The 13,856-nt window shown below is 37.6% G+C and overlaps 1 long non-coding RNA gene across 1 annotated transcript; it reads left to right on the plus strand.

Moving 5' to 3' along the window:
• Nucleotides 1–13,567: 13,567 nt before the first annotated feature.
• Nucleotides 13,568–13,856, plus strand: LOC117620895. The gene is made up of 3 exons (XR_004584875.1): nucleotides 13,568–13,608; nucleotides 13,694–13,748; nucleotides 13,828–13,856. It is a non-coding gene; the product is annotated as an uncharacterized LOC117620895 (long non-coding RNA).

Genomic DNA, 13,856 nt, shown 5'->3' on the forward strand with positions numbered 1-13,856 from the left:
CTGGTGTATCTCATTTCTCTTATTTCTATCAGGAATGATTTTATGGTAAATATCTCTTCTAGATGAATTATCAGGGTGTAAAAGGTGCTTTTCTAAGTTTTTCCAATTAATTTTAAAAGGCTTAGATCTTTTTAATACATTCAAACAATTATCTATATCATAAACATGTGTAGCAGCTACTTCACTTGCAAGAAAATCAGACTGTGTAGGAGAATTAGACACTACCCCAACCCTGGTCAAACGGGCCCACGACCTCCAAAGTCTGATCCGAAAGTTCTTATGGGTTCTACAAGGTATAGGACACTCGTCCTGCAAGTTTGGTCTAGATCGGACGATCAGATCGTTCACGATTGCACGATCTGACGGTTATTATAAAGCATAAACTTTAAATTATTAAATCAGAACATCCGGGGCTCCGATTCACGATCCTTGAATTCCTATACGATCCTAGAAATACCTAGATTCATGTATTAAATTCAAGACTATCCAATAGTCCCAACCTATCGAACCCGGATAACGTGCAATATGCGTTATCCGTTCGATAGTCAAACGACGTCTGAATTGAGATCCGCGAAATCCTATGCACTCGTGAGAACCTAAGGATCTCATCGAGACACAGTGCAACTTCACTACCCTTGCCCACGCTCCACCACATGCGTCGGCAGCGCTGGGTGCCCAAAGCGATTACGCATCACCGGAAAATCTCAAAACCACGGCTTCAAACTTCTAACCTAGGTATAAACCATATTTGGAGACACTTTTGTTCTTACACCTACCCCAAAAACTGACCGGAAGTGGCCGGAATCATTATCCAAAAATTGGCCCATTTTCAATTTGAAAATCGAACCATCAACCCTCAAAATTAATGAAATCCTACCCAACCATCAGCTAGAACATATTAAAAGGATGAGAAAACATACCTGGATCGCAAGATTTGGTAGCCGGAATAGCCGGAACGAGCTACGTGAATTTTGGGTTAAAACCGATTGGATTTTTGCATTTTTCGGCGATCACAGGTGGTTCAAGCTGCTGAGATTGGTTGGGATAGGGAGAGGGAGGTGGCACGGTTCTTTTGGGACCGGTGCCACCCTAAGCGGTGGCCGGATGCGACGGTGGTGGCCTAAAAACCACCGCGATGAACAGTAACAGGGGGCTGTTTCTACACGTAGGGAGAGAGAGAGAGAGAGAGACAGAGAGAGAGAGAGAGAGAGAGAGAGAGAGAGAAAATCTGATTTTTATAAAAAAATCCCATTTCAAAATATTTACGATTTTGCCATTGAACTTGTTTTGCTGTAACTTCTTCGTTTCAACTCCGAATCGAGCCCACTACATGTCTACGGACTCATCTCAGTACGACATTTCCAAAAATACTAGTCAATGCCTCAAACACCTTTCGGGTAAGAAAATGACCAAAATACCACTACCCCAAGGGTAAATTTGTAATTTCACTTAAATAATTTAAATAAGAGATTAAATTTGGAGTCGGGGTGTTACATAGGTGGTGTCAATTGGCATGTGCATATGACTGTAATGCTGCCAGCTATAAGAAATTATAGCAGGAGGTGTTCAAAGCTAAGGAAACTCAAGACATACAGATGACAACTCACAAGGTGATAGTGCTCCTTGCTTGGCCATAAAAGAAATGGACATGTCTATCACTAATATCAATCAAAGTTGATTACTACAACTTTAATTGCTTGGCTATAAAAGAAATGGACATGTCTATCACTAATATCAATCAAAGTTGATTACTACAACTTTAAACTTAGCCACCAAGTATTGATAACATGCAGGAGTTGCAACGAAAATAAAACATATTCAGATATTTATTTAAAGTATATATCTATTAGTGATAATATTTATGAAAGTATAACACGTAATTTTTATATGTACATATATATATATATATATGTACATATATATATATATATATATATATATATATATATATATATATATATATATATATATATATATATATAGAGTTGATCGACAAATGCTCAAAAGCATGATGGTTTGAGATGCTCCATTCCTTGTAAAACATATTTTGCTGTACAAAATTTTTTTAAAAAAAGTATTTGGCTGCACACCAAATAAAAGATAAGGTAAAGGCAACGTCAGCAGTTTTAAAGACAAGGCACAAGAAGTCCAGGACTTGTTGACTCCAACGTTACTAATTGTATGTCAAAGAAAGTAAGGACTACAGGGTCATCATAGGAGACCCAAGAAGAAAGATTGTAAGCCATGAGACACTACTTGCCGCACAAAGTATCCAAAAGTATCAGCGAAGGTTCATGAGAACTAAATAAGTTAGCGGTCAAAGAGGCTCAACAAAATGCTTGTGGCATTCCGGTCTATCTGCCTCGATGTTTCCATGAATCGAAGTAGCAAGAGTTTTCTCAAAAAACATGACAACGAAGCCCCAATAAAGAAAAAGAGATGGAGGTAAATCGTTGTGGCTGTTCTAAGAACCAAAGAGCAATCTAAAGCCTCTCAAACCTGACTGTCAGCACCAATATCAAATTATGAAGTGTTTAAGGTACAGTCGAAAGGCTAAAAAGATATCAGTCCAAAGTGAGGCCGTTCAAAGAACACTAGTCTAATTCCACACTCAAGTCAAGATATGAGTGAGGGTATGCAGTAGGCCTAAACCCACAAGGAGTTCATGCGGCCTTGCTCTTCCAAATTCCGCTGCCGGGTCATGCTTTGAGCATCAAGCTCATTCCCAAAAGATACCAAGGGAGCATAAATATGGCTTAATGAGTTTGCTCATCACAAAAGCCCATTAATCTCAAATCCTTCAAATCATGCGTGGATACAAATGCATGTGTCAATGATCAAATTAAATTAATGGGTTCATCAAAACTGCCCATTAGTTTTCTTTGATATTGACAATGAAAATAATGGTACAAAACCATTCCAAATTTTCTCATGGGTCATCTACCCTTGCAAATTTTAATGAGATTAAATTCAAATCTCTCAAACACAAATTCTCAATTAGTGGGCCACGCTTACCCATTAATTTTCAATTTTTCTCATGGGTCATTTACCTATGAAAATCTTAAAATCTCAAAATTGTATGAAAGACACAAATTCTAAATTAGTGGGCCACACTTAACCCATTAATTTCTAAATTTGGAACTACGTTGGTTTGATCCCGTTAAGAGTATGTAGACAGTCTAGCATCCCAATAGACGCAACCACAACCAAATTTGAATCCTTGGTTTATCCTAACCATATTCACCAAAACACTTTTCCAAGTGCAAATGTCAATGTTAGAAAATTAGTGGGTTAATCAAAATTGCTCATTATTTTTCTTAGACATTGACAATAAGAAACATGGTACAAAACCATCCAATTTTTTCCATGGGTCATCTACCCATTCAAATTTCAATGAGATTAAATTCAAATCTCTCAAATACAAATTCTCAATTAGTGGGCCACACTTATCCATTAATTTTCAATTTTTCCCATGAGTCATCTACCTATGAAAATTTCAACATCTCCAAATTGTCTCAAAGACACAAATTCTTAATTAGTGGGTCACATTTACCCATTAATTTCCAAATCAATTTGGAACTACATCGGTTTGCTCCTATTAAGGGTATGTAGGCAGTCTAGCATTTTGATAGACACAACTGCAACTAAATTTGAATCACTGGTTACATCAACCAAATTCCCACAAATCAAATATCCATCTTCACACAAATGAATTCTGAACTACATTGGTTTGATCCCATCAATGGTACGTAGGCAGTCTAGCATCTCAATAGACGCAACAGCAACCAAATTTGAATCCCTGGTTTATTCTTAACCAAATTCACCCTAAACACACATCAAAATCGAATTCCTAGTGTGTGTGTGTGTATATATATATATTGACTGGAATATTTGTGAAGTATGTATTATTCATAGAACATGAGAACTTCAATGTTGGGGTATCTGAGGGATAGATGTACCATACAGGGACATAGGGCAGTGAGGCCAATAGGGGTCACGTGGTTGGTTACATGTTATGAAGGATAACCGAGATATGAAGGGATGATGTGATATAATCTGGATTGGTGTATCTTTTCATGATATTTCTAGAGTGTGTAAAACGGCATTGCTTGACTGACATATTACATAATTTACTTACTGACCAGTGGTTGATGATCTCTCACCTTGTTTAATTTTTCAGATGAATTAGTTGGCAAGACAATGACTAAACCAGTTGAGGCTAAATTAGATGAGAGTGATAAAGCTTTATTTCTTTATTGTAAAGTTGTAAGATTTTGGATCTATTTTTATAAGAGAAGTTTATTTTAAACTCATGTTTCGGCTTCTTTTTATTTTATTTTACTTTTCTCACGCACTGGGCCCTGGGTTTCCACGGACTTTCGAGTCCGGGGCGTGACATTATATGCAATCTAATTTCAAAGACCAACTTTGTCATTTGAAGAATTTTTTTTTTAAAATTACAGCTGGATGAGGAGAAACACGTTACCAAAAGAAAAGTACCCTTCAATTTGTCCTGGTCCTTTTTTTTCCCCATCGTGAAGACTAAGTTGCAAAGAAATTTATTAGTTCCTAATCAAAGAAAAGTACCTTTGTTGTAAAAGTGGAGCCCACTACTATTCATTACTGTTCATTACTATTCATTACTGTTCATTTGGCGGCTGATAGGGTTTGTCTGTCACGGGTGAATAGTGATCTACTATTCATTACTGTTCATTTGACGGCTGATAGGGTTTGTTTGTCACGGGTGAATAGTGATAAATAGTGATTTTCTCAGCCTATAAATAAGAAGAGAAACGGAAGAGAAGAAAGAAGAAAAAAAGAAAAGAAAAGAGAAAAGAGAAAGCAGAAGAGAAATTTTCCTAGAGAGAAAATTCAGTGAGCCACATATGTTGTAAACACTAAAGTTGTAGCCATATCATTTTATAGTGAAAGGTTACCGCTGCTGCTCTCCGAGGACGTAGGTATAGCCGAACCTCGTTAAAGACTGTGTCTTATCTATTTTACGTACAGCTCAATATCCGCACATATCTCAGGTTATTTTATAACACGTTATCAGCACGACAGTCTCTCCTTTTATTTCTGAAATTTTTCAACTCAACACTATGTGGTTATTCCTCTGTCTCCTTTACTGTCATTTAAAGTATGGTGCGGAATTAACGTCCATACAGCAATTTAATTTGTGAATTTACTTTACAGCAAATTAACCTACTTTAAAGGGTGGTGCGGGATTATCGTCCACGCCTTTACTGTCATTTAAAGTATGGTGCGGCATTAATGTCCATACAGCAATTTAATTTGTGAATTTACTTTACAGCAAATTAACCTACTTTAAAGGGTGGTGCGGATTTATCGTCCACGCCTTTACTGTTATTTAAATGTATGGAGCAGAATTAGTGCCCATACAAGCACGTTTAATTTACCGCACATTTAAAGTATGGTGCGGGATTAACGTCCATACAACAATTTAATTTATGGAATTTACTTTACCGCACATTTAAAGTATGGTGCGGGATTAACGTCCATACAAGTAATTTATTTACCAGTAAATTTATTTTATGGATTAATTGTGCTGTATGATGAGTTTTTACAGTATACAGATCAGGACCAGAAGTTCCTTGATCCTCATCATACATTTACATCCGGACTTGAAGATCCTTGATGATGATATTGATATGAGAGCTGGCAGTCTCTCCGGTACTATATTTGTAAACATGTGATCGGACTTAAGGGGCCTTGATCCCTGACATGTGAATAAGGACCTGGGTTTCCTTAATGATGTAACAGTACCGTATTGGTTAAAAGTGCCGTACACATGAATAATAACTGTACTGGCAAATGAACTGCACATATGAATAGATATGTATTCATGATTGATGAATAGTACTATTCACATGAATAGTGACGTATGCATAAATATTAACCATTTTGGGGAAACCGTCACTATATACAAAATGGAACCTGCAGTTCCTTAAACTCATGGATAAACAATTAAATGAGATGCCAGAAGTTCCTCAAAATATGGACAATTATGTAAGGGCTTGAAGTCCCGAAATATGTATAGAAAATTGTAAAAATGTCCATACCATGAGAATATGTGATTTTGGCCTGAAGTTCAAAATCTAACAAGTGTGGAGAACCTAAAGTTCCAAGAGTTAAATGGACAACCTTTGAGGTATTATTGCAAATTGTGGTACACCACAAATTTTCTTGGCATAAGAGAATGATGAATTTAATAAAGTTCGATTTTGTTATAATCGACACCTCAAGGAAGAAATATATTTTGTGAATCCGGTTGTTAAGAATACACCGTGAAATGGATAATATCAGTATAAAAATCAAATGATGAATTGAGGCTCCCCACATATTTTGTTACATCTGGGCCGGAAGCCCATGGATCCAAATATATGAGAGATCCTAAAACTTGAAGTTGTGGGTATATAGTAGTTAATATTCTTCACTACTATATTGAGATATTATCGTAGCTTTTATTCAATTCATATTTCATGTCCATTTGAAAATGGCTAATAAATTATGAGTTTGGGTTTAACCCAGACCAAAAGTTCTGGGCTCACATGCATGGAAATATGAGAGATTTGATGTGGTTATTTGAACCTATAAGGCACAAGGTTCCAGACCGTCATTTTGAAAAGACGTACAAACCACATATGCAAGTTTAAGAATGTGCGCAATTATTATTATAAAAAGGAAAGAAACATACAACAGATAGATTTTTACACCTGCAATGAAAGCGCAGGCCCTGTAAAATCTATAAAATTACATTATGTTCTGGAAGCCTCTGAAGGAAGAGGACGGCGCTTCTTAAGCCTAGCCATGAGCCTCTCATGGTCTCCCAAAATTTTTTCATTTGAGACCTGCAGCATGTCTAGCTTTCTCTGTGTATCAACAGAGTACGAACTCACCAGTTTCAACAAGGAATTATTCTCTCCTTTGAGTTTCTCAACCTCTTTTTGAGACTCATGAAGCATTCTTTGAAGAGAATAATTTTCAGTTGTCAGCTTCTGACCCTCGTTTGCTCTAACACGCAAACGATCAGCCAAGTTAGAAACAGAAGCAGCACTCTGAATGCTAAAAGCCATTGAGTCATCAATAGCCTCTTCCTCAGACCTCCCTGTCAACAACATTTCATCCATTGGAATAATGAAATTCCTAGCTACTATGACAGCAGTAGCATCATTCATCATCACAGAATCATTAACTGTGAGATGACGATTTTGGGATACAAAGGATGGACGCCAAACTTTGGCGTCCCTGGTTGTTGTGGGAGCATCATTTAAATTGAAATTATTTGGGCAGGAAGAAGAGGAAGCCATTTTAAGAAGGTTTCGAAGAAAGTCTTACAAAAACTAAAGTTTCAAAAAATGAAGGAAGTTGAGTTGAAACGCAGTTGCTCCAATCAAGTTTTGCAAAGGCAATATCTATAGACGAAAATGTGGCAATATCTTTCAGATTCCAATATCTTCTCGAATCCCCATATTATCTTTTTCTTTCGCAAGAGTCCAAAACTTCACGTGGCCTCTGATAATGCCTGTCGGCACTTTCGGCGCTTTTCAAGTATTATTTTCAAAGCCGATCTTGCTTTACGGATTTCACGGAGCTACTTTTTCAAAAGTATCCCGAGAATCTCGCAATTTTCCTATGGTTAATTTGAAATTCACCGGTTCTACCTATTCATTGTATTTGTGTATAAATGTGTTACTAACGAAATTTTCTTTGCAGAAGACATCCAGTTTTCCCATACAAAATGATGCTATATCTACTTGTTTTTCTTATCATTAAGCACTTAATATGCCTGAGAAGCAAGACTATCTCTGATCACCCATTCAAGAAGCAAGACTATCCCTGATCATGTTTCTGCAAGATCAGGGAATTGTGAAGGCGGCCTTGTGCTCTAATCTCCTGAGGTCCTTCTAGACTAGGAGAATTGAGAGCTTGTTTTCTGCTCCCACCGACTTCCTTCCTTGATTGATGAGCTGCTTGTCTGCTCCCACCAGCTTCCTTCCCTGATTGCTTACCTTATCTTGCAATCAATATCACAATTTTTTTTGCATTTTTTCTCTTTTGCAGCTCTCTGTTCATAAGAGATTTTATTTCTTTAGAATGAACATCTGAAGAAAGAATCCATGAAGTGATCCTAACTCTGAGAGTTATTGACAGAGAAAAGAATTGTGATTTTGCTTTTGCAGGATATAACTAGATCATCAAGCACTACATTTACTGGGCCGATACAAGCTTGAATGATACTTGAGAAAAGTTTCTCCCACCTAAGGATGTAAGCAATACTTGTGTTATTTTATGCTTATATACTTATTTGATATATTATCTTGAAAGGTAACCAAATGGGGAGATAAGTCCATTCCAAAAGAATGGCTTGTATGTATCCATGAATTATTAATGCAAATTTTACAAATTGCAAGTTGGATACATTGATAATACACTGCACAAATTAAAGTCCCATAAGAACAAAATATGGGTATAGCAGTGATCAATATGATGCACGCCTGTTGCGTAGCAAATGATGTGGATTGAAGTCCCGAAAAGACAATCCTTTGACATGTCAATATTGATATTGTGCACGCCTAATGCGTAGCAAATTGTATGGGTTAAAGTCCCAGAAATTAATTGACATGTATATATATTAATCTGTAGCATGCCTGCAGCATGACAGATATATGGTTCTAAATGTTCCAACTCCCTAAATGGAGATTATCCACGCCCTACTATAACATAACGCTCCATTGGAGGTTATAATTCACATTCTCACATAATAAAAGCCCCCTGCAGTGGCTTGGGTACCCAAAAGGCAAAGAAATGCTTATAATTGATGCATGCGCATGCACATGAGAATGGTGGGATCATGAATTGATGAATGACAAATTTTGATTTTGGAGTAGCTACTCAAATCATCAATGGGCTGTGTTGATTGGAACCACGTTCAATTATTAAATGTCGACAATATCATTGGCCAAAATGGAATGAGGCAATTCCATTATAGATGAGAATGAACGTGAAAGAACAAACCCACAGTACTAACCCCAAAATTTGTTAATACTGAAAGTTATACTTGGGTGTTCGGAATAAAAGGGAATATACCTACTTTGTATGACACAATGTTTTCTGGCAGAAACAAGGAATGTTAGGTTTTCTCCATATTTACAAATTCAATTGTGCCCCCTTGTTGCACATTTACGGAGACCAACATGTTATCTTTAAGGGTTATTAAATGCACAGAGCATATCACCTGAAGTGATTCCCTAAAGATGTATAAATAGCTGGGTTAAAGCTATATAATGTGTCATAAAGTTTAATCCCTTTAAACAAAATCCTTGAAAGGATTGAAATTGCATGAAGCAAGTCCCCGAATGACATGTGCCTGAAGCACAAAATCCGTACTCAATACTAATATGCATAAATTGCCTCAGTGAGTACATTAATATGTTTGCAAACACATTAAAGCTTCTCAAGAGTTCCAGAAATATTTGTCTCGACTGAAAGATCGAGCATTATACCAACAAGATTATTGCTTATACTGAGAAAGTATTGAAACGGTTTGGCATGGATAAAGCCCATCCACTTAGCACTCCAATGGTCGTTCGATCGCTTGACACTAAGAAAGACCCATATCGTCCAAAAGGGGATGATGATATGGTATGGTCCTTGGTCCAGAAGTACCATATCTTAGTGCCATAGGTGCTTTATTGTACCTAGCACAATGTACCAGACCAGACATATCATTCTCAGTCAATCTGTTAGCAAGGTACAGTTCTGCTCCAACATGGCGACACTAGACCGGCATCAAACATGTTCTACGATACCTTCGTGGGACAACAGACACGGGGTTATTCTATTCCAGTGAATCGACCAACGCCCAGAGTATTATTGGTTATGCTGATGCAGGATATCTCTCTGATCCACATCAAGGACGATCAAAGACTGGATATGTATTTACATGTGGAGGAACTGCGATCTCATGGCGGTCAACAAAACAAACATTAGTGGCCACATCTTCCAATCACTCAGAAATACTTGCCCTCCATGAAGCCAGTCGTGAATGCGTTTGGGTAAGGTCGGTAATCCATCACATCCGAAGCACATGTGCCCTACCCTCAACAACAGACACTCCAACAATTCTTAATGAGGACAATGCAGCTTGTATTGCTCAGATCACAGGAGGATATATCAAAGGTGACAGGACCAAACACATATCACCAAAGTTTTTCTATACACATGAGATCCAGAAGAGTCAAGAAATCAAAGTCAGACAAATCCGCTCAAGTGATAACCTGGCAGATCTCTTCACTAAATCATTGCCGAAATATACTTTCCAAAAGTTAGTGCATGGCATCGGATTATGACAACTCTGCAAGCAATCAAGTTGGAGCATGCAAAATCAGGGGGAGCATTCAAGAGTCCTCTAACATAGGACATATGCACGTTGTACTCTTTTTCCTTCGCATAGATTTTCCCACTGGTTTTTTTTTCAAGCAAGGTTTGAATGAAGCAACCAATCTAGGGACATGTGGTCTCCAAGGGGGAGTGTTGTAAAAGTGGAGCCCACTACTATTCATTACTGTTCATTACTATTCATTAATGTTCATTTGGCGGCTTTGATAGAGTTTGTCTGTCACGGGTGAATAGTGATGAATAGTGATTTTCTCAGCCTATAAATAAGAAGAGAAACGGAAAGAGAAGTAGAAGAAGAAAAAAAAGAAAGAAAAGAGAGAAGAGAAAGCATAGACAAATTTTCCTAAAGAGAAAATTCAGTGAGCCACATATGTTGTAAACACTAAAGTTGTAGCCATATCATTTTATAGTGAAAGGTTACCGCTGCTGCTCTCCGAGGACGTAGGCATAGCCGAACCTCGTTAAAAGCTGTGTCTTATCTATTTTACGTACAGCTCAATATCCGCACATATCTCAGGTTATTTTATAACAACCTTCAATTTGTTTCCATCGTGAAGAATAAGTTGCAAAGAATTTTTTTTGTTTGATAATCTTTTACTTTTCAATTTCATCATTTTCTTTTCATCACATATGTTGAGTTGGACATCTTGGCAAACAACAATGTGGAAACAGAGAAGAGAGAGAGGAAGAAAAACTCTGTTTCTTCAAGTTGGGGTCTTTTAATATTATATATAGTAGAAAGCACTGAGTTGCAAAGAAAACTTTTGCTTGATAATCTTTTACTTTTTATTATCCGAGCATAGGAACAATGCAATCGCAAGCACTTCATATGATGATCTTATTCTTATTGCTTCTGTCGATAAATATATGTACAGCACAAGTGGTTCCTCGGATGGCAAAGTATTGCGGAGGCGTGCTCATCCCATACCCGTTTGGAATTGGATCCAACAAAGATTGCTACTTAGACGACTGGTTTGAAATCGAGTGCAGCAACCAGTCTTCTAAAACTACCAGCTCTGTTCCTCATTACAAGCCTGTTTTGAAGCGGACCAAACTGGAGGTGCTGAATATTTCTATTGGAGACCCGCTTCAGGCTATTGGAAGCACGCTTCGGGTGAACAGCCCCGTTACCTTCTTATGCAACGAAACTGAAAGTAGCCCAATGGCCGATTTGACCGGCAGCCCTTTCGTCTACTCTCAGGAAAAAAACAGATTCACTGCAGTTAGCTGCGGCTTCCTTGCCGGGATGGTATCAGCAGATGATGTTGTGGTTGGTGGCTGCAGGTCAGTTTGTGGTCATCAAAAGTCTGCTTCCTGTGATATTGGTATCAACTGTTGCCAGACTACGATTCCTCCATATCTCACTATGATGAACGCTTCCATTCTATACCAAGGTGAAGCTCCCGAATGCCACGGCTATGCGTTTCTGGTTGACAAGGATTGGTTTGAGAAATCATCTTCTGCTCATGCAGTCAAGAGTAGAAGCAACGTTCCTGTGGTGCTAGAATGGAATATAATCAACTCTACTTCTTCATTATCATAATTATCAGGGTAGACCATACTGCCTTGGCTCCCCTGCTTTGGATTACAACAATCCCTCAACGCTTTCTTGTTACTGCCGAGCTGGCTTTGAAGGAAATCCCTATCTTCTTGAAACTTGTCAAGGTACGTATGTAATTAATTATATCTAGCTTCCGTCTCTGCGTTTTGTTTTTCTTTTCGTTTGTTTTGTTTGTTTTCTTAACCTTTTGGAATGGAAGGGAAGGGAAAGAACTCCCTTTAGAGGTATTATTATTTTGTTTGTTTGATTGTTCAAACCCTATTAGAGATGGTGATCTGCAAAGTGGTCAATAGATGTTGTGCAATAGTATTATTGTATTGCTAATTTACCCTTTTTTTTTTCTTTTCCTAAATTACATTTTAGATATTGATGAATGCATGATTGGTCATAGAGACCATCTGTGGTGCATCGGCTGTACCAGTACAGCCGGTCACATGAGGGGTTTTAAAAAACATAGGAAACCTGCTGACCTGGTCAACAGGTTAAGGATTGTCTTCAATTTCGCATGCACTCAGACCGGCTTCAACTTGAAACATCTTCATTACATCAAAGTCATCTTCTTCAACTCCTCTTCTGATCAAAGTCATCTTCTTCAACTCCTCTTCTGTAGAAAGTTTCTTCCTTGTCTCTGCAACCTCTCTCTCTTCTTTGTCATCATTGTAGAAAACCCCATATTCTAGGGTTTGGATTTTGGGAAAATTTTTTGGGTTAGCATTTTGGGTTGATAATAGGAATTGGAATTCAGTTTTTCCAGTCGCTGGTAGGTTGTTGGCACTCCTCTCATCTGCAATCGAGCCCTTGTGAAAGCATTTGGTATTAGTTCCTTGTGAAGGTAAGTTAACACTATGTTTTATGTTATTGTTAATTGAATTTCTGTGGTGATGAATTGGGGCAAGAGGGGAAGTAGGTTTCTCACATTCATGAGATGAAGTGGGTTTCTCAGTCTGAAAGTGTCGTGAGGTGAAGTGGGTATCTCACATTCATGGTTGTTCTGTTCATGCAATTGCATATCTCTATATGCAATTACTAATCGCCTGTATGCAAATCCAAGTAACTGAATGCAATTACAGGATATAGTTTTGTTTTGAAATTATGCACGTGAGGTGATTTCGTGGTAGGTAGGTAGGTTTGACTGTGTTTTTGAATTTTTTGTATGGGGAGTAAAGTGTTCCGAAAGTGTAATGTTAGGAATGGTTAAGATTTGGATTGGGATTTGAAATGAGTTAGAATGTCCGCCCAATATAGAAATGCATTGGTGGGTTGTGTGCATTATCTGTGCAATGTTATAATCGAGGGCTGATGCACTTGCAAGTAGTGTCGTGCAATTGCATATCATATGCAATTACTAAGCAACTGTGTGCAAATCCTGGTCCCCATATTTTTTTAATTAAGCAATGTGATGTTGTAGTGTTTACTGGGTTTACGGGGTTTACGGGGTTTAGGGTGTATTAGGCTTTGGATTAGTATTCAAATGATCGGCGCTAGAGAGAATTGCATGATAGTGTTTTGTACTTGATTTGTGCAAGTTATGGAAGCTCAAAAAAGGGGATCAGCGAAAGGAAAGCGCAAGGCCGAGAGTACTTGCAACAAACAAGAGTTGGCCGAGATGCATTTTTTAATTTCATGTAAGTTACACATACATCTAGAAATTGGAAATGTGGTTGCTTAATATTATAATGGTTTTTTTTATAAAAAATAAATGATTTACAGGAAAAAAGAACGACATGAAATGGGGAAAGTGGCCAATGCAAAGTTGGACCATAAGGTGAGAGATGACAATGATTTGGTCAGTTTATTAATTATTTTATTAAGAAGGGTATATTCATGAGAATTTTTTATTTCAGGTACAAGAAGAGATTAGTAATAAGTGGAG

The sequence above is a fragment of the Prunus dulcis genome, chromosome 3 (assembly GCF_902201215.1).
Source record: "Prunus dulcis chromosome 3, ALMONDv2, whole genome shotgun sequence".
NCBI lineage: Eukaryota > Viridiplantae > Streptophyta > Magnoliopsida > Rosales > Rosaceae > Prunus > Prunus dulcis.